We start from the raw sequence: 18,976 nt of genomic DNA, 5'->3' as shown, positions 1-18,976 counted from the left end.
TGGATACTAACCCTTTATTGGATATGTCATTTGCAAATATCTTCTGTTATTCAGTAGGTTGCCTTTGTTTCCTTCTTAACCATGCAACTTTTTACATTGATGTAGTTTCAACAGTTTATTTTTGCTCTTTCCCCTCTTGCCTCATGAGAAACAGAAAATGTTGCTATGGCCAATACCAGAGAAATCACTGCCTGTGATCTCTTCTAGGATTTTTAAGGTTTCAGGTCTCACAGTTAGATCTTTAACCCATTTTGAGTTGTGTGTGTGTGTGTGTGTGTGTGTGTGTGTGTGTCTAGAGAAAGTGGCCCAGTTTCGTTCTTTCGCATTTAGCTATCCAGAGAGCCCAAAATTATTTGTTGAAGAGACTGTCTTCCCCCTGCCCCACACATACTGTACATTCTTGCCTCCTTTGTCAATGATTGACCATATAATTATGGATTGATTTCTGGGTATTCTAGTCTGGTCCACTGATCTACTGTCCATTAATCTACTGTCAAAACAGTGTCATACTGTTTTGGTTACTACAGCTTTGTAATATAACCTGAAGTCTGGAACTCTATCTCCAGTTTTATCTTTTTCAAGATTGCCTTGATTATTTGAGGTCCTTTGGGGTTCCACACAAATTTTAGGATTGTTTGTTCTAGTTCTATGGAAAATGTTGTTGGTATTTTGATAGAGATTGCATTAAAACTGTAGATTGCCTTGGGTAGCATAAACATTTTAACGGTATTTGTTCTCCTAACCTATGGGCATGGAATGTCTTTCCATTTCTTTGTGTTGTCCTGAATTTTTTTCATCAATGTTTAATAGTTTTCAGAGCACAGGTCTCTCACATCCTTGGTTAAGTTTATTCCTAGATATTTTATTGGTTTTGATGCAAATGTAAATGGAATTCTTTTCTTAATTTCATTTTCTGTCGCCTCATTATTAGCATATAGGAATGCTACAGATTTCCATACATTGACTTTGTATCCTGTCACTTTACTGACTTATCAGTTGTAGTTCTTTTTCGGTGAAGTCTTTAGGGTATTCTATAAATAGTATCATGTCATCTGCAAATAATGAAAGTTCTACTTCTTCCTTATCAATTTGGATGACTTTCTTTTTGTTGTCTAATTCCTGTGGCTAGGATTTCCAGTACTATGTTGAATAAAAGTGGTGAGAGTGGACATTCTTGTCTTGTTCCTGACCTTAGGGGTAAAGCTGTCTGTTTTTCCCCAGTAAGGATGGACATTACCTGTGGGTTTTTCACAGATAGCCTTTATTAAGTTGAGGTATGCTTCCCATAAACCTACTTTATTGAGAGTTTTTATTATGAATGGATGTTATATTTTGTCAAATGCTTTTTCTGCATCTGTTGGAATGACCATATTGTTTCTATTCTTCTTACTGATGTGATGTATCACGTTGACTGGTTTGTAAATATTAAGCTACCCTTGCATCCTGGGAATAAATCTACTTGATTGTGATGTATGATTTTTTAAATGTATTCTTGGATTCAGTTTGCTAATATTTTGTTGAGGATTTCTGCATCTATGTTTATTGGGATATATTGGCCTATAGAGCTCCTTTTTTGTGGTGTTTTTATCTGGTTTTGGTATCAGGATGGTACTGGCATCACAGAATAAATTTTGAAGTTTTCCTCTCTCCTATTTTTTGGAATAGTTTAAGAAGAATAGTATTAACCTTTCTTTAAATGTTTGGTAAATTTCTCCTGTGAAGTCATCTGGTCCTGGACTTTTGTACGTTGGGAGTTTTTTCATTACTGACTCAATTTCCTTACTGGTAATTGGTCTGTTCAAATTTTCTCTCTCTTGCTGTTTTTATTTTGATAGGCTAAATGGTTCCAGGAATTTATCCATCTCTTCTAGGTTGTCCAATTTGTTGGCATATAATTTTTCATAATATCCCCTACAATTGTTTTTATTTCTGTGGTGTTGGTTATTTCTCCTCTTTCATTTGTACTTTTTTGCTTATTTGGGTCCTCCCTCCTTTTTCGTCTGACCAGAAGTTTATCAATTTTGTTATCTTTTCAAAGAACCAGCTCCTAGTTTCATTTATCTGTTCTATTGCTTTTTTAGTTTCTGTATCATTTATTTCTAGTCTGTTATTTCCTTCCTTCTGCTGTTTTCAGGTATGTTTGTTCTTCTCCATGCTTCTTGAGGTAGCCCTGAATTGCTATAAACTTCCCCCTTTGAGCTGCTTTTGCTGCATCCCAAAGATTTTGGACCATTGTGTTTTCATTTTGTCTCCATGTAATTTTTTATTTCTTTTTTTTAAATTTTTTTGGATGACCCACTCATTATTTAGTAGCATTTTATTTCACCTCCATATATTTGTGGTCTTTCCAGATTTTTTCTTGTGGTTGACTTCTAGTTTCATCAGAAAAGATGCACAGTATGATTCTGATCTTCCTGAATTTGTTGAGACTTGGTTTGTGGATTTACATGCAACCTATCGTGAAGAACGTGTATTCTAATGTTTTAGGATGGAATGTTCTGAATATATCTGGTAAATCCATCTAGTCCAATGGTCATTTAAAGCTACTGTTACCAGGTGCCCAGCTGGCTCAGTTGGAAGAGCCAGTGACTCCTGATCTTGGGGGTTGTGAGTTTGAGCCCCATGTTGGGTGCAGAGATTATTTAAGCAGTTAAAAACAAACAAACAAGCAAATAAATAAATAAAGCTACTATTTCTCTGTTGATTTTGTCTGGATGATCTCTCCATTGATGCAAATGGGGTGTTAAAGCCCCCTGTTGTTACTGTATTACTATTGATTATTTCCTACTGTTTTATGTATTTGGGAGCTCCCACGCTGGGTGCATATTTACAATTGTTATATCTTCCTGTCGGATGGTACCCTTTGTGATTATTTCTCTGTCTCTGTTATACCCTTGTCTTAAAGCCTATGTTGTCCAACAGAAAGTATTGCTGCCCTGGCTTTCTTCTGACATCCATCTGCATGGTAAATGTTTCTCCATCACCTCACTTCTATCTATCTATCTATTTATTTATTTTTAGTTTACCAGAAAACAAGGGGTTTATTCGGGCATAGCAGAGAACTGCAATCTGAAGAAGTTACCTGTGGCAAACCCAAAGGCACAGCTACCTCCATCCCTTCACTTTTAAAATGCAAGTGTCTTTTGGTCTGAAATGAGCCTCTTGCAGGCAGCATCTAGATGGGCCTTGTTTTATTAACCACTCTGCCACCCATGTTTTTTGATTGGAGTGTTCAGTCTACTTACATTCACAGTAATTATTGACAGATATGTAATTACTGACATTTTGTTACTTGTTTTGTACTTGTTTTTATAGATGTTTCTCTTATTCTTTCTTCTCTTGCTCTCTTTCATGGTTTTTTGGCTTTCTTTAGTGATATACCTGTATTCCATTTTGTTTTTTTTGCATATCTATTACTGGTTTTTGACTTGAGGTCACCATTAGGTTTGCATATAACATCTGCATAGCCATCCATATTAAGATGATGACTGCTTAAGTCTGAACCTATTCTTTACTCCTCTCCCACCCCATGTTTTAGGTATATGGTGTCACATTTTATATCCATTTATTTTATGAATATTTTAACTGATTTTTAAAGAAATACTTATTTTTACTGCTTTTCTGTTTTAAAAAAATTTTTATTAATATATAATGTATTATTTGTTTTAAGGGTACAGGTCTGTGATTCATCAGTCTTAACACAATTCACAGAACTTACCATAGCACATACTCTCCCCAAGGTCTATCACCCAGCCACCCCATCCTTCCCAACCCCCTCCTCCACTCCAGCAACCTTCAGTTTGTTTCCTGAGATTGAGTCTCTATGCTTTGTCTCCCTCTCTGGTTTTGTCTTCTTTTCATTTTTCCATCCCTTCCCCTATGATCCTCTGTCTTGTTTCTCAAATTCCTCATATCAGTGAGATCATAAGATAATTGCCTTTCTCTAACTTATTTTGCTTAGCATAATAGCCTCTAGTTTCATCCATGTTGTTGCAAATGGCAAGATTTCAATTTTTGATGGCTGCATAATATTCGTGTGTGTGTGTGTGTGTGTGTGTGTGTGTGTGTGTGTGTATTTACAACACATCTTCTTTTGGATAGAGTATTCTTGGCTGCAAATTTTTTCCTTTCAGCACTTTGAATACATCATGTCACTCTTTTCTGGCCTGCAAAGTTCCTGCCACAAAATATGCTGACAGCTTTATGCGATTTCCTTTTTCTCTGAAGCTTTAAAATTTTTTCTTTACTACTACTTTTCGCTTTTTTAATTACCATGTGTCTTGATGTGGACCTCCTTGCATTGAATTTTTGGGGACAATCTCTGTGCTTCTATACCTGGGTATATTTCCTTCCCCAGATTAGGGAAGTTTTCAGCTAATATTTCTTCAAATAAATTTTCTGCCCCCTTATTTTTTCTTCTTCTGGGATCCCGATAATGTGAATGTTACTAGACTTTGATAGAGTCACCGAGTTCCTAAGACTTCTCAATTTATGAAATTTTCCATCCTCTCCTTTGCTCACCTTACTTTCCATTACTGTCTTCTTTTCATTACTCTGCTTCATCTATCCTACTTATTTCATCAAATGTATTTTTAATCTCATTTATTGTGTTCTTGATATCTGATTCTCTTTTCTCTTTGCTAAGAGTCTCACTGATGTCCTCTACTCTTTTCTCAAGTCCAGTAAGTATCTCTGTGATAATTACTTTAAATTTTCTATCATGTGTATTGCTTAGGTCTCTTGGTGTGGTTCTTTCCTTTGGGACATATTTCTCTATCTCCTCATTTTGTTTAATTCTCTGTGTCTGTTTCTGTGTGTTAGGAAAGTCAGCTACATCTCTTGCTCTTCACAGTAACGGCCTTACGAAGAAGAGGTCCTATAGTGCCCTGTGTCCAATGTCCCCTGTTCCCCAGAGCCTCATGCTTCAAGAATTGTCTCCTATGTGTGTTATATGTGCTCTATTATTGAGACGTGGCCTCTTTTTCCTTCAGTCCAGTGGTCGGCAGAGGCTCTCTTTGCCTGTTATAGGCAGTGCTTGGTCCCAGGTTGGGTGGGGTATGTTTTAACAAGGTATGTTGTGGTCTGCTTGCAAAATGAGATGTACCACTGCTGCTGCCTGAGGTCCCACAAAATGCAAGGATCAGGAGACAAAATGTTGGTGGGGTTTTCACTCATATTCCAAGGCAGGGGGACCGCAGTGCCCAGACCAAGCCAAGTGTGACTGGAAAGGGAAGATCTGCTGAAGTGCAGGGATAGCACTTAGTGTAAGCAAGTTAAGCAGTGAATGTTGGTACTGTGCTGATTATTGCAGCTGGCAGTGTGTTTATACTGGGGGGAAGGGGAAGGAAATGGCATGTGCCAGCCTCTTTGTTCCTGATGTGGTATCCCTGTGATCCCTGGCTCTCCAGGCCACACTCTGAGATGAGTAAATCACTCTCCCTCCTGTTTGCCTCCAATATTTTTCAAACTACTACTTCCAGGCTGTAGCTCTGCAGACTGTTTGTTGTGCTGTCTCTTTAAGGTTGGGGACTCCACTTCCTAATGTCCTCCTGGCTCTTCCAGAACTAAGTTGGCTGATTTTTAAAATTCCAGGCGGTGTAGGGACTCACAAAATGCAGCTCCTCTCACTTTCAAAGCAAATGGTAATGGGAAATCATCTTCCCTGTGGGCTCATTGGTGTGAAAATCTCTTCCTTGTCCCACCAACAGTTCCCTCCCCACCACAGACAGCTGCTCTTGATTCATGTCTTTGCCCTGCCTACCATCTTTGATGTGGCCTCTTCTGTATCTTTAGTTGTGGAGTTTGTTCTGCCAGTCTTCAAACTGTTTTCTGGGTTATTTATGCTAATGTGAGTGTTATCTAGTATTACCCCTGGGACAAGGTGCACTTAGGGTCCTCCTATTCCACCATCTTCCCAGTCAGCAATAAAGTATTTTTTTAATTAAGGACTGTACATTTTTTTTAGACATAATGCTATCACACACTAACGAGACTACAATACAGTGTAAACATAACTTTTATATGTACTGCGAAACAAAAAATTCAATTGATTCTTTTTATTGTGATATTTCTTCTATTGCAGTGATCTGGAACTGAACTCATAATACCTCCAAAGTATGCCTGTAGTTACATAAATGCATTTAAGAGATTATAACTTTTCCCCCCTATCACCTCACTATCTTAATGTTCTTTATTTTACCAGTTCACTTTTATTAGATAAATGGTCATCCATGAATATCTAATCCTGAAAAGCTGAGTAAGGGGGGAAAAGGCATCTGTTCACCTATGTGAAACTCCAAAGGTGTCCTGATTTGCTTTGATTCGAGTCATGTTTTATACTAATGCTCTGGATTTCTTGAAAATCATCCCTTCTAACCCTGTGAAATTAACCCACTGTCTTAGTCACCAAATCTAGCTCATATGTTACATTTCAAAAATGGTTATTTTTTTTCCAACTATACTTACTCCATGTATCTACAAACATATGCTTAAGCAAACACTTTATTTAGTAATTTCAGATCTATGCATTTAGAGACTATGATCTCATATGTAAGTACTTTTACGCTTTTCCCTCCAGTCTGCATTGTGTCTAAAGCTACAGTGATAGGAGAGAAAAAAAACTTCTGGACCACACCATCAAACCCAAATGGATCAACAAACGTTAAATATGTCCTCCTAGTTAGATATCTAATTCATTAACATCTCATCACCAAACCACCTAAGAGTGCCCAGTAACTAAAGAGTATCATAGGGATCCCTTGGATTTCCTCACAATTACAGAGACAACAGCATCATCTGAGTATCTTAACCTGCAAAAAACACTATGCTATGTGTTAAAGACATAACAAGTATATAAGACATGGTCCTTGACATCCCAGGATAAACAGTTTAACCAGAGAACACCCTTTCATCCCACACCCACCACATTCTCACATCCTGCCTATCCCCCCAATAAGTGAAAAAGTAGGAATACATATAACATCATTTGTGTAAAGTTTAAAAACAAACTAAATTGAACAGTGTACTGCTTAAGGATACAAATAAGGTATCCTATAAAGACAGACAGGAAATGATAAACAGAAAATTCTATTTCTGGGGAGGGAGAGGATGTAATCAGGAGGCAAACATACAAGGAGCTTTAGGAATATCAGTAAGGTTTTAGTCCTCAAGTTGGGTGGCACATTCAAAAGTGATCACAGGGTAATCATTTTACTATAATGCTTTATAATATATACGAGAACATAAGTAACATACTTTACATATACTTCATAAAAATTTTTAAAGAAAACTATTATTGCATAATAATGCAAATACAAATAAAAATGTGCAATTACTTATAAACATGAAAATACCCAGACACATGTGAAAGTTAGGAAGTAAGGGTGAATCAAGTGAACACAAAATATGTATGTTTTAAAATAATGATTTAGGGGCGCCTGGGTGGCTCAGTGGGTTAAAGCCTCTGCCTTCAGCTCAGGTCATGATCCCAGGGTCCTGGGATCGAGCCCCGCATTGGGCTCTCTGCTCAGCGGGGAGCCTACTTCCTCCATTCTCTCTGCCGATCTCTGTCTACTTGTGATCTCTGTCTGTCAAATAAATAAGTAAAATCTTTAAAATAAATAAATAAATACTGATTTTAAAAATATATTTGAATACTGGAAGAGCCTGATACATAAAACTTTTGGAGTACAGACAGCTTCCATACAGTGGTGTGAATGGAATCAAGAATATGAGCATTAGGCAATAAAGAAATGGAAACAACAAAACCGCAAACACACTGGCAATAAAAGAGACTGTTAGGATAGAGTGGGATGGTGCTCCGGGAACATGATTTCTACTGAAATATAAAAAGCAACAGTTGAGGAGAAATACATTTGACTAAGGGAAGGCAAGGTAAGGTCAAGATACTATCTCTTCAGGAAGGTGTTTAAGGAAACCTGTGGTAAAGGCAGGGCACATTGGAGTTGGGGCTATTATGAGGGCCAGAGGACAGTAAGATAATAGTAACACGAACTACTCTTGACTTTTCTGGCCTCAACCAGTTCAGCTAAGATCTGAAGCTTACTTAAGCAACAGAAAGCCAACATTTGCTCCCTTGATACAGGCTACCTCTCGAAATGTAATTCCCCAAGAGCCCAATCATTTTTTGTTGGTGATAGCACTAAGTATACTAAGAAAGAGACTGAAGCCAGAATTAGGCAGCCAGGTACCAGAGTCTGAGAGTATCAGTTTTTCCAGTTCTACCCTCTATTTGGGTCACAAGGGCTAGTGGTCTAACCACAGAATGTATGTTCAAAAAGTTAGAGTCTATTTTGTTGATTCATGACAATTAGGTTTCTAATTGGGAAAATAGGGCTTTTCTAGGCTGGGAAAAGAAAGCTACTGATTCAAAATAAAGGTCTTAAAGTAAAGGTCTTAAATAAGGTCTTAAAATAAAGGTCTAGAATATATTCTCAGATGAATCTGTTTCTCATGATTACCTTTAAAGCTTGGATCCTTGAAAAACAATGTAAAATCTACATGTGCTACCTAGGTAACTTAAAATAGTAAACCATTAGCTATCTCAAGGTTAAATTCAATGCAAACATTCACAGATATCCTGCTGTATAGAAAACATTGTGTTTCCCGGAACTCAAACATTAGATATGATACCTTTCCCCAAAACGTTTAAAAAAAACTAATGTGAAAGAAAAAGTTGTAAGTAGTGGTAATATAACACAGTAAGATATCCAACTATAATGAATTAAAAATAATGTACAATAAGAAAAATTAAGAAGGAAGATTAAGTATGACTAGAGGCATCTTAGAAAAGACAAGCATTTTGTAAATCTTGGTAGGAGAAAGGCTTTTGATAGAGAAGATGTACCATATGAGGGGGGAAAAAAAAATCAAGACGTAAAGAACATCTTTAGGAACTAGCCAATACAGAGAATGAGCAAGGATCTACCAGACAGGAAAGCCTGGAAAAATAGTCAGGGAACAGAAAACAGAAGACCTTGAATGTCACAATAAAGCATTAACTTTGTTTTCTAAAGGTAATAGAGAATCATAAGGTTCTGAAGAAGAGTTATGTGATCCAAACTGAAATGCTACAGTTAGGCTTCAAAAGACAAGACAAGGAAGATACTAGTAATCTATATAATGATCCTAAGGAAAGACGATGAAGGTCAGAACTAGGGCAGGAGAGATGGAATGGAGGAGGCAGATACATGAGACATTGCAAAGATAGAGGCCTTGGCTAACAATTAGACACATGGAGGGAAGGTACAGGGATAAGATTATAGTGACAAAGTTTTTACTCAGAATTTATTTTTTCTTAAGATTTTATTTATTTGACACAGAGAGAGATCATAAGTAGGCAGAGAGGCAGGCTCACCGCCGAGCAGAAAGCCCGATGCGGGGCTCGATCCCAGGACCCTGAGATCATGACCTAAGCCAGAGGCAGAGGCCTGACCCACTGAGCCACCAGGCGCCCCTTTACTCAGAGTTTAAAGTTAACTTTTCTATCCTTAGTTTATTTTTAAGAAGTTCTTTTTTATTTTTTTTTTAATTTTGCTTATTTTAGAGCGAGGGAGGGAAAGAGAGAGCACAAGCAGAGAGAGGGACAACCAGACTCCATGCTGAGTGTGGCTTGATCTCACAACCCTGAAATCATGACCTGAGCTGAAATCAAGAGTCGGACGCTCAACTGACTGAGTCAGCTAGGCGCCCCTCAGTAATCTCTACATCCAGTGTGAGGGTCAAACTTACAATGCCTAGATCAAGAGCAGTACACTCTACTTACTTGAGCCAGGCAGGTGCCCCTGTCCTTATATGATTTTTGAGAACAGCTGAAATAAGTAACAATTTTCTCTGATAATATCATCAAGGAACCACAGTTGTTTTCATTTTCTTTCACAAAATTATATAAGTTACCCTGTCAAATAAGATGCCTGGTGTTAAAAATACTTACAGCATTGCCTTAATTACTGTTTGAGCCTCTACAATCACAGATTTCTGCAGAAGCCAAAGTATAATATAAAGGGTATTAATCAAATGAGAAAGCAAAGAAGGATACACATACAACCTAAATCTATGTGAAATTTAATGTGCTAAATTCTTGATAAGTTATTCTTCTGCACTTTGTCTTTAAAACGATTTCAAAATAGGTTGACATAAAATAAATTAAGGCCAGTATGACTGAATGAATTCACAATTTCTTAATTTTGGCTGCAACAGTAAAAACAAGGAAAAGAGCAGCAACAGTTTTTTGTTGTTGTAACAATCCTACTGATATTTACAAAAGAATATTCAGTAAGTATAGAACTAAAATAATTTATAGAACCTACTTGTTTATATCTAGAACTTGTTTATATCTAGAACATATCTTATTAAAACGTTATGCTTCAAAGAGTTAAAAAAATAAATAAAAACAAAGTACATGTGAGAAAAATTAAAGTTCTTCTAAAAATGTATTTTCTTAAGATATGTAAACCTGATAAAGGTGAAATACTTCAGCTTTAGTCACACAGCAATGCTTCAAAAGTGAAATCCAGACAGTGCCGAAAATTAGTTAATAAAATGGGGGTGGGGGGAAGAAGGCATATGTATCCCCCTCTCTGTTGATGACAGCCTTTTTATTCTTTCAAAAGAGAAAGAGTAGAGGGGCGCCTGGGTGGCTCAGTGGGTTAAAGCCTCTGCCTTCGGCTCAGGTCATGATCCCAGGGTCCTGGGATCGAGCCCTGCATCGGGCTCTCTGCTCAGCGGGGAGCCTGCTTCCTCCTCTCTCTCTCTCTGCCTGCCTCTCTGCCTACTTGTGATCTCTGTCTGTCAAATAAATAAATAAAATCTTAAAAAAAAAAAAGAGAGAAAGAGTAGAGATTGGATAGATGACTTGAACCACAGAGTGAAGATTAAAAAAATAAAAAGGTGAAGACTGAGGTTTGTAGTCATTCAAACTGGTCCTGATATCTTAACTAGTGCTTCACACCAGCCACTACCTTGGTCTTTGGCAAAGGACAGCAAAGTCCGTCTCCACTGGGCATCTATCATCTCAGTCCATCTCTGTCCTTAAACAGCAACAGCACTCTTCTGATTGCCTTAAATAACCCATTCTATACTCATTCTAGTTTAAATGCCACAGACAAGTAAGTATTCATGAAATGTTTTAAAGTAATCCTAAAGTATTAAGAAGGCTCAACCCTTTCAAGAATTCGTCACTGCTAAAACTTTTGGCATTTTCTGAGCATCTACTATGTGTCTAGCACTGAGCTAATAACTGTGAGAGCAGTGTTGTTGTTGCTTTTAAGATTTATTGATTTGAGAGGGAGGCAGAGAAAAAAAGAGGGAGGGGGAGAAGTGGCAGATGGAGAGGGAGAGAATCCCAAGCAGAATCCCCACTGAGCACAGAGCTCAACACAGGGGCTTGATCCCACCACCCTAAGATCATGACCTGAGCTGAAACCAAGAGTCGAATGCTTTACCAACTGAGCCACCCAGGTGGCTGGAGGGCAGTGTTTTCAAATCCATTTAGAAGGTCACAATCGGCATTTAAAAAATAAAATTGAAGAGAAAATATCAGAGTATGTCACATATAGTAAGGTTAAGTATTGTTTCATGAAACTTCAGTTGGGTTGTATATGTGTATGCATATAACACTGGGTTGAAAGGTAAAATGTATTTCTTTCCATAGGTTACAACTGAGAAAGTGTAAAAGTTCTACAGAGCAATGCTACTTCAAGTGTGGCCCACTGGCGAGAGATAGTTGGGGGACTGTTACAAGTCTGTGACAAAGTAAGAAATTTATGACAGATGTAAATCAAGTAAGCACGCAGAACTTTTCATAGTAGCAAGAACTTTCTGTGAAGAAAGGAGTCTACTAATTTATACTGTGGTACAGGCTGAATTCAAGTCTATAACACAGACTGGCTACTTTGAGTGACACTGCTCTAGGGGATAAAGAGTACCACAGGGCTTCTGATCCAAATGTCTTAGTTACCAAGACCAAGCTAATATCTATTAAATAATAAGCCAACAATTAATTGCTATACCATATATTAATATGTGACTCCAGTCACTGGGAAGTCAAAAGGAGAGAAAATTTGGTATAGCTTCTTCCAGACTAGAATGCCCACTCTGTGCTGTTCCCTCTTCCTTCAAGGACCAACTTAAGTTCCACTTCTTCCATCCTTGATAGTCCCAATTATGGGGAGTTCATTTCTTGGTCTAAATTTTATGGTACGTATAATCTGGTATGTATAACGTAATGTATGGTATGTATGCTATGTATAATGTCATTGACTCAGTACTGTATTTCAAACAAATGACAATTATGACTAGTTTTTAAGACCCTCATAACTATGAAGTGCTTATGATAACATGATGAGGCAGAGACAGAAACTAGCCCTAAAGGTAATATTTAGCTACGGACTGAGTAAGAAAGAGGGGTATTCCAGAAAAAGGAAACCCACATGAACAAAGACACAAAATGAGGAATTAGTATGGGAAGGCAATGAGAAAAATAAGGAATACTATAGGTATTACAAATCCTTCTCAATTCATGATGTGGTTATGTCCCAATAAATCCATCATAAATTGAAAATACTGTTAAGTAAAAAAATATGTGTAATACACCTAATCTAACAAACATCAGAGCTTAGACAAGCATTACCTTAAACACGCTCAGGACACTTCATTAGCCAATAGTTGGGCAAAACCATCTATCTTTATTATAAAGTGTTAAATATCTCATGTAATTTACTGAATAATATACTGAAAGTGAAAAACAGAATAGTTGGAAGTTTATCAGTTGTTTACCCCCACCATCACACAGCTGACTGGGCAATGTGGCTCACTACCACTGCCCAGTACCACCACATACTGCTGCCTGGGAAAAATCAAAATTTAAAATATGAAGTACAGTTCCTATTGAACATGTATTACTTTTACACAATCATAAAGTTGAAAAATCCTAGGTCAAACTATTGTAAGTTGAGGACCATCAGTACAGGGAAATAATCAATTTGATCAAGGGATTACGAATACATATCTTCTTTACAGGACACTACTTTGACATGCTAGATCCCTAGTGCCGACCTCAGTCCTTACAGTCAACACTTATTAACTGTTGGCTAATAATAAATTATATTAGGTAAGGAGATAGAGTCATATTATGGAGGGCTTTTGAAGCCATCAAGAATTGTTTATAATTTATTCAGCAGGAAATAAGCCAGTTCTTGAAGGGGAAAATGATACCTCAGGGCAGGTCAAAGTGGGGATATGCCAGATGGATTTGAAGGAAATAGAACAAGGAATAATACTTTGGATAAGAATATCCAGGCCACTGCAGGCCACTGCAAAAAAGAACACAAAAAGGTAGAAACATGCTTTTGTTTCTGACTGACTGAAGCAGAAGATCTTCTCTTGTGCATACACACACACAGAACGGTAGTGCTGTTAACAACAACAACAACAAAACAACGTTAGTTTAAAAAACTGATTAGTTTATAGCAGCATTTCTCAACCAGGCACTACTGCTATTTTGAACGAGATAAAACTTTGCTACAGGAGGCTGCACTGTGCATTGCAGGATATTTAGCAGCATCCCTGGCCCTACCCACTAGATGCCAGTAGTAATTCATTCCCCTCCAGTAGTGACAACCAAAAATGTCTCCAGACATTACTGAATGTCCCCTAGTGGGCAAAATTACTCCCAAATAAGAATCCCTGATTTACAGGAAATTTTGAACATGTACGCAGAAGGAACAACATCTAAAGATGCCTTGACAGAGATGTAAATGTAAGTAGAGATTGGGTCCACAGAGATACCAGACAAATATTAAACCAACTATTAAGGCATTAATGTTAATTTTGATAATCCCTATTGTTTTGGGAAATAACAAAGTACTGACACTTAAATGATGTATTATCTAGGATAGGATATCTTTCATACGTTTATGTATATTTTTAAACTTCTAGAGTAGTTTTTAAAACACAGACATTATTTATACTAGTAACTAAAATCAGGAGAATGAATCAACAAGGAAATGAGATCTTGTTTCTCTAAAGCTGAAAAGATATTTGAAAGGCTTGGTGGGGAGGAAGATGAAGGAGAATGTTCCCCAAAAAGGAAGAAACAGAAAACCAGGGAAGTGCAATATGATGGAAATCACAGAAAAAGAACTTTTATAAAGTTCTTACAAAGCAGAAAAAGTAAAGTAACTAGTCCTAGTTCTGAAGATTAACTATATAAACTATCTTCTTGGCAAACACTTGGAGAACCTACATCTATTCAAGCTGCAGTGTCAGGAACTATGGGGAATATAAAAAATATACCTCCTGGGGTGTCTGGGTGGCTCAGTAGTTAAGTGTCTGACTTGATCTCAGCTCAGGTTTTGATCTCGGGGTCGTGAGTTTAAGCCCGGTGTGGGGCTCCACGCTAAGTGTGAAGTCTACTTAAAAAAAAAAAAGCTAGGTGTGGAGTCTACTTAAAAAAAAAAAAAAAGAAAAGAAAAAAAAAAGAAAGAAAGGAAAAAAAAAAAAAGAATATATATCCTAACAAAGTTTCTACCTCTTAAGGTGAAAGGTAAGCTAACAATGTTAATACAAAGCAAAGTATTATCAGACAGGTACTAACAAACCATGCCAAAATCTGTAGCTTTTATAAGACTATTCCTAGAAAAAACCCAGAAGGGTAACTGTTTTCCATAACAGGTGTCTACTTACATTATAACCCTAATCCATTTCATAATTCTCTTACTCCTTATCTCCTTAAATTTTTTAGCACATGCAAAATAGATGAGTAGGGAACCAGATCATACTTAGTACGTAGGGAAAAAAAAGAAAAAAAAAAAAAAGACATGGTTCTCATTCTTAGCCATGTATTAGAATCACCTACAGAACTACAAAATAACAATGCCCAGAACCTACTCCTAAATGGTTAAATCAGAATCTCAGAGCATGGGACTTGCACACAGATATTTTTTAAAAGCTCCTCAGGTAAATTCTAACACTCAGTCAAGACAGAGATCCATGGACATAAAAAATGGATATAAATATGTTACTAGAAGTAGTAAAACAGTATGAAGAGGACAAATAGGTTCTAGCTGAAATTAACATTTTAAGTCATTTAATTTCCAGGATATAAAAATTATGAGAAATCATTTTCATTTTTAAAATTCTGTAACTAAGAAATTAAAATAAAACTTTCAAGATTCCTAGATGAATAACTTCTAAAGGACTCTGTTTCGAAACTGGTATTACAATGTGTAACAATTTCATTTCACTATATTAGAAAGACATACATTATTTGTATGTTTCAGAGAATTTAGGACCATCAAAAACTAAACTAATTTTCAGAGGAGACACTGACTTTATTCACTACACTTGAGTATGGTTTTATTTGAATTAGTATGGTGATAAATATGGAATTCCAAATAAGCTTATGTATAACATTTATTAATTTACTATAAGCTTTATATTATAGAAGCATTGTAGGTGTTAGTCTCATTTTCCATTATTACATGACTTTGAGCAAATTCCTTAAATCCTCCCTCCAACACTAATTGCTACTCCTCAGTTTACCTCCATGTGCAAAATGGGAAACAATTATCGGCTTCTACAGAGTTCTCATAGATATCAAATGAAAAAGTACATACAGAAAAAATGCTCTGAAAATTATGTGCCATGAAAATACAAAATATTATGGTTAAAGAAATCAGAAGCATACCTTATACCTTATCCTACATCTACTATTAAATCCAAAATTACTTTAATACAACTTTATCAATAAAATTATGGTAGGTTAAAGATGGCCACAAATTCTTTGATATTCTTCTCTCCAAAGTATCTAGGTGTTTATCATCTGGTGGGACAGAGAGGGCTCTGATTGCTCTAATAGAGAATGTCGGAAGTAATGCTATGCCAATTTCTGGGTTCAAGCTAAGAGACAGCTTCCACTTCTGCCTCTTTAAATACTTGCTTTTGAAACTCAAACTCATGCTATGAGAAGTCCAAGCCCCATGAAAAGGCCATGTGCCAGCACTCCAGGTGACATCCCTAGCTGAACTACCAGCCAACATCAACTGCCATTCATGCAAATGAGCCTTCGATGTCCAACTCAGTTAAGCTTTCAGATAACTTCAACCCTAGCTGCCCCACAAATGCATGAAACTCTTAAGTGAGAACCAACCAGCTGACTCCAATTAGCCCAGAGAAATATAACCGATAAAACATAATAGTTTGAAGCTACTTTGTTTGATTTGTTATACAGCAATAGGTAATAAGGACAATAATCAAGATTTAAAAAAAATGTTTCCTTAAGTATATCCAATTTGATTAGCAACTCATATTTGATGGGCACATTTTTCCTTTAATCTCTACAAAAATAACTGCATCTTCATGATGAAAAATTCATAATGGAAATACAATGCTAGACATTTTATGGAAAAAATTTGATGTGCTGGATTTATTTTCCAACTACCTTACTTTACAAAAGCCATTTTGGATCTTTCCCAGTATGTTCATATTAATAAACAAAGAGTTACAATGATTATTAAAGGTTAAGTAAATATATAAAGTTAAATACTGAAAGACATCTTTAAAATGTTAGTTTTTCTCATGCACTGTTTTCTCAAAGAATACGACACATACCTACATATTTATATGCAATTAATGCATATTTATGTCATTAATAACAAGTTGTTGTTTTACTATTACAGGGTTCCTACTATCTAATTTTAAAGATGCACCCAATGTGTCACAAGAAAAATACACATTTCAAGGCAGCCACAGCAATAGAATAAAGGCATAACATAACCTACATCACCTTTCAGATAAAATGTTCCAATACTGTGGAGTCATGACAAACTATCTAAAGACATTCAACCATTAATCTTAACCAGAATCTGTTGAAATGCAAAATCTGCTTACATAGCAAAGCCGCAGACCAAACCTAGAAAAGGTACAGTTCCTTAACAAATACCACTTGACACTTTTAATGGCTGCAGCAAAAGATACACAAAACTAAGACTGCTTGCAGATTCAGAAAGAGTAACATCCCTTTCATCTGAAACCCTCAGGGTGCTTAACGAATATTAAATACCTTCAGGTAAATATTTTGTTAGTGATTAAGTGACTTGCTTCAAGGTCACAGAATGAACTGGAGAAAAGAATTAAACCCAGAAGTGTAGTCTGCAGCTCTATGTATAAATGAACAGCACTGCGATTCAGGGTTCTGAAATCTCCAAGGTGGAGTGGAGGTGAAATTAACTTGTCCCACAACTCTAGGAGAGGGACTACATTTTAGCAAAGAAAAGCTTTTATTTAGAGAAGTCATAATTTAACTGATGGGCTTATAGGTTCTTTAAGCCCACACCTGGACTTCATTAAAACTAAGTTTGATTGGGACAGAGAAGATATTGGGAAACCCTCTGAGGGTCTGTATTAAAGGCCTGGGACTGTAGTTCGATAGCAAAAAATTAGAAAACGGAGGCCAGAGGAAGGAGGTCAAAGTCGGGTCTAAGTGTTGAAAGAGAACAAGGAATGGTCAAGGCCACCTTCTAAGGCCGGAAAACCTGAAAAAAACTACACGAAAGTCACTGGACAACCCTAGGTAGGCAGCGGGAAAGACTCGAGATCGGGCCCTTCCTCTAAAAGCCGATTCTAGGTTCGGGGTTGTCCTACCCCTCTCGGCGGACAGGACTTGTCTCCCCGGTGACCAGCAGCTTGTGAAAAGAAAGGGTGTCCAATGAAGCAGGCTACCCGAGGAACAAAGGCCAGGACCCAGACCCACACTCACCGTGGCGCCGGGAGCGCTTGACTAACGCCGCCCTCCTCTCCAAAGGCCCATCTTCCCGCAACTCGAAGAATTAGCCTTCCCCAGCCCGACGGAAACCAGCCCAGCTCATCCCCTTTTCCCAGTCTGCACTGCGTTGCGACGCGTCGCGTCTCCAACGTCACGGATGGGAGGGGCTACGCGCGCGCGCCCGCCTGTGACTGCTTCCTCTTCCGCAGTCGTGCTCACAACAGGGAGGTGGGAGGGTTAAAGAGGACTTCACAGGTGGGCGGCGAGGGCAGGGCCCAAGCTAGACTAAGCTTCTGTGAGCTTCCCCACCTGTCTCGTTGGTCCAGTGTTTGTTGGGCTTTTTCGATCACCCTTGTGTTATTCCTGTTCTGGCCTTTGCTGCAGCGGAGGCAGGGACTCTTGTGCCTCTTACCTACGTAGTTTACTTTTCAGAGTGGACATTTAGGACTAGAAAAGGGATTTGAAACCCCTCAAGTTCTGACTGAAAGCTAACATTCTCCGAAGCCACGCCTCTGGTCAAAGAAGAAACATGATCCTAAACACATTATATATACACATCTTAACACCAGTTAAAGGCCCAGTCTTAGGGGCACCTGGGTGGCTCAGTTAAGTTAAAGCGTCTGCCTTCAGCTGAGGTCATGATCCCAGGGTCTTGGGATCAAGCCCCCGGCTCTCTGCTCAGCGGGGAGCCTGCTTCCTCCTCTCCCTCTGCCTGCCTCTCTGCCTACTTGTGATCTCTGTCAAATAAATAAATAAAATCTTAAAAAAAAAAAAAAGGCCCAGTCTTACAAAAACAAAACAAGAGGTCTGAACTTTCTCGCAAGGTGATCTTTGTACTCTCTTAAGAGAAAAGTGATTGGATGTTCCAATTATCTGTAAACAAAGTTGCATGGATGGAGTTGCTGACCATGGTCACGAAGTCCCCAGGGACAGGCCAGGTGTCTCATGAATGGGAAAACTGGAGGGTGAGGTCTAGTAAATTCCTTAAGTAAAAGTGTCTGCCAGATAGGAGTCCAATAAATTTGTAATTTACAAATAGAGTGCTTTACATATAGTAGTAACAGTAAATGTTAATTTCCTTTCTGTTACAATGAAATACCCGCAAAAATATGGTAGCTCTTTTATATCTAAGTTATACACTGTTTTCCCAAAATATTTAAGACTGATACAACATGAAATATACTGTACTGCTTA

At 37.6% G+C, this 18,976-nt stretch overlaps 1 protein-coding gene across 4 annotated transcripts in view; it reads right to left on the bottom strand.

Annotated features, from left to right (window-relative positions):
* Nucleotides 1-17,907, bottom strand: part of USP8 (ubiquitin specific peptidase 8) — a 70,993-nt gene extending 53,086 nt beyond the window's left edge. For 3 of the 4 annotated variants that reach the window (XM_047736876.1, XM_047736878.1, XM_047736879.1), the window contains exon 1: nucleotides 17,777-17,907. The gene's annotated coding sequence lies outside the window, so the exon portion shown is untranslated. Of the gene's footprint in view, nucleotides 1-6,736; nucleotides 6,810-17,776 lie in introns of all 4 variants that reach the window. The other variant, XM_047736877.1, reaches the window with a different exon arrangement.
* Between the last annotated feature and the right edge of the window lie 1,069 nt (nucleotides 17,908-18,976).

The sequence above is a fragment of the Lutra lutra genome, chromosome 7, assembly GCF_902655055.1.
Source record: "Lutra lutra chromosome 7, mLutLut1.2, whole genome shotgun sequence".
NCBI lineage: Eukaryota > Metazoa > Chordata > Mammalia > Carnivora > Mustelidae > Lutra > Lutra lutra.
The sequence above is the reverse complement of the archived record's forward strand: the minus strand, read 5'-3'. Positions and strand labels throughout refer to the sequence as shown.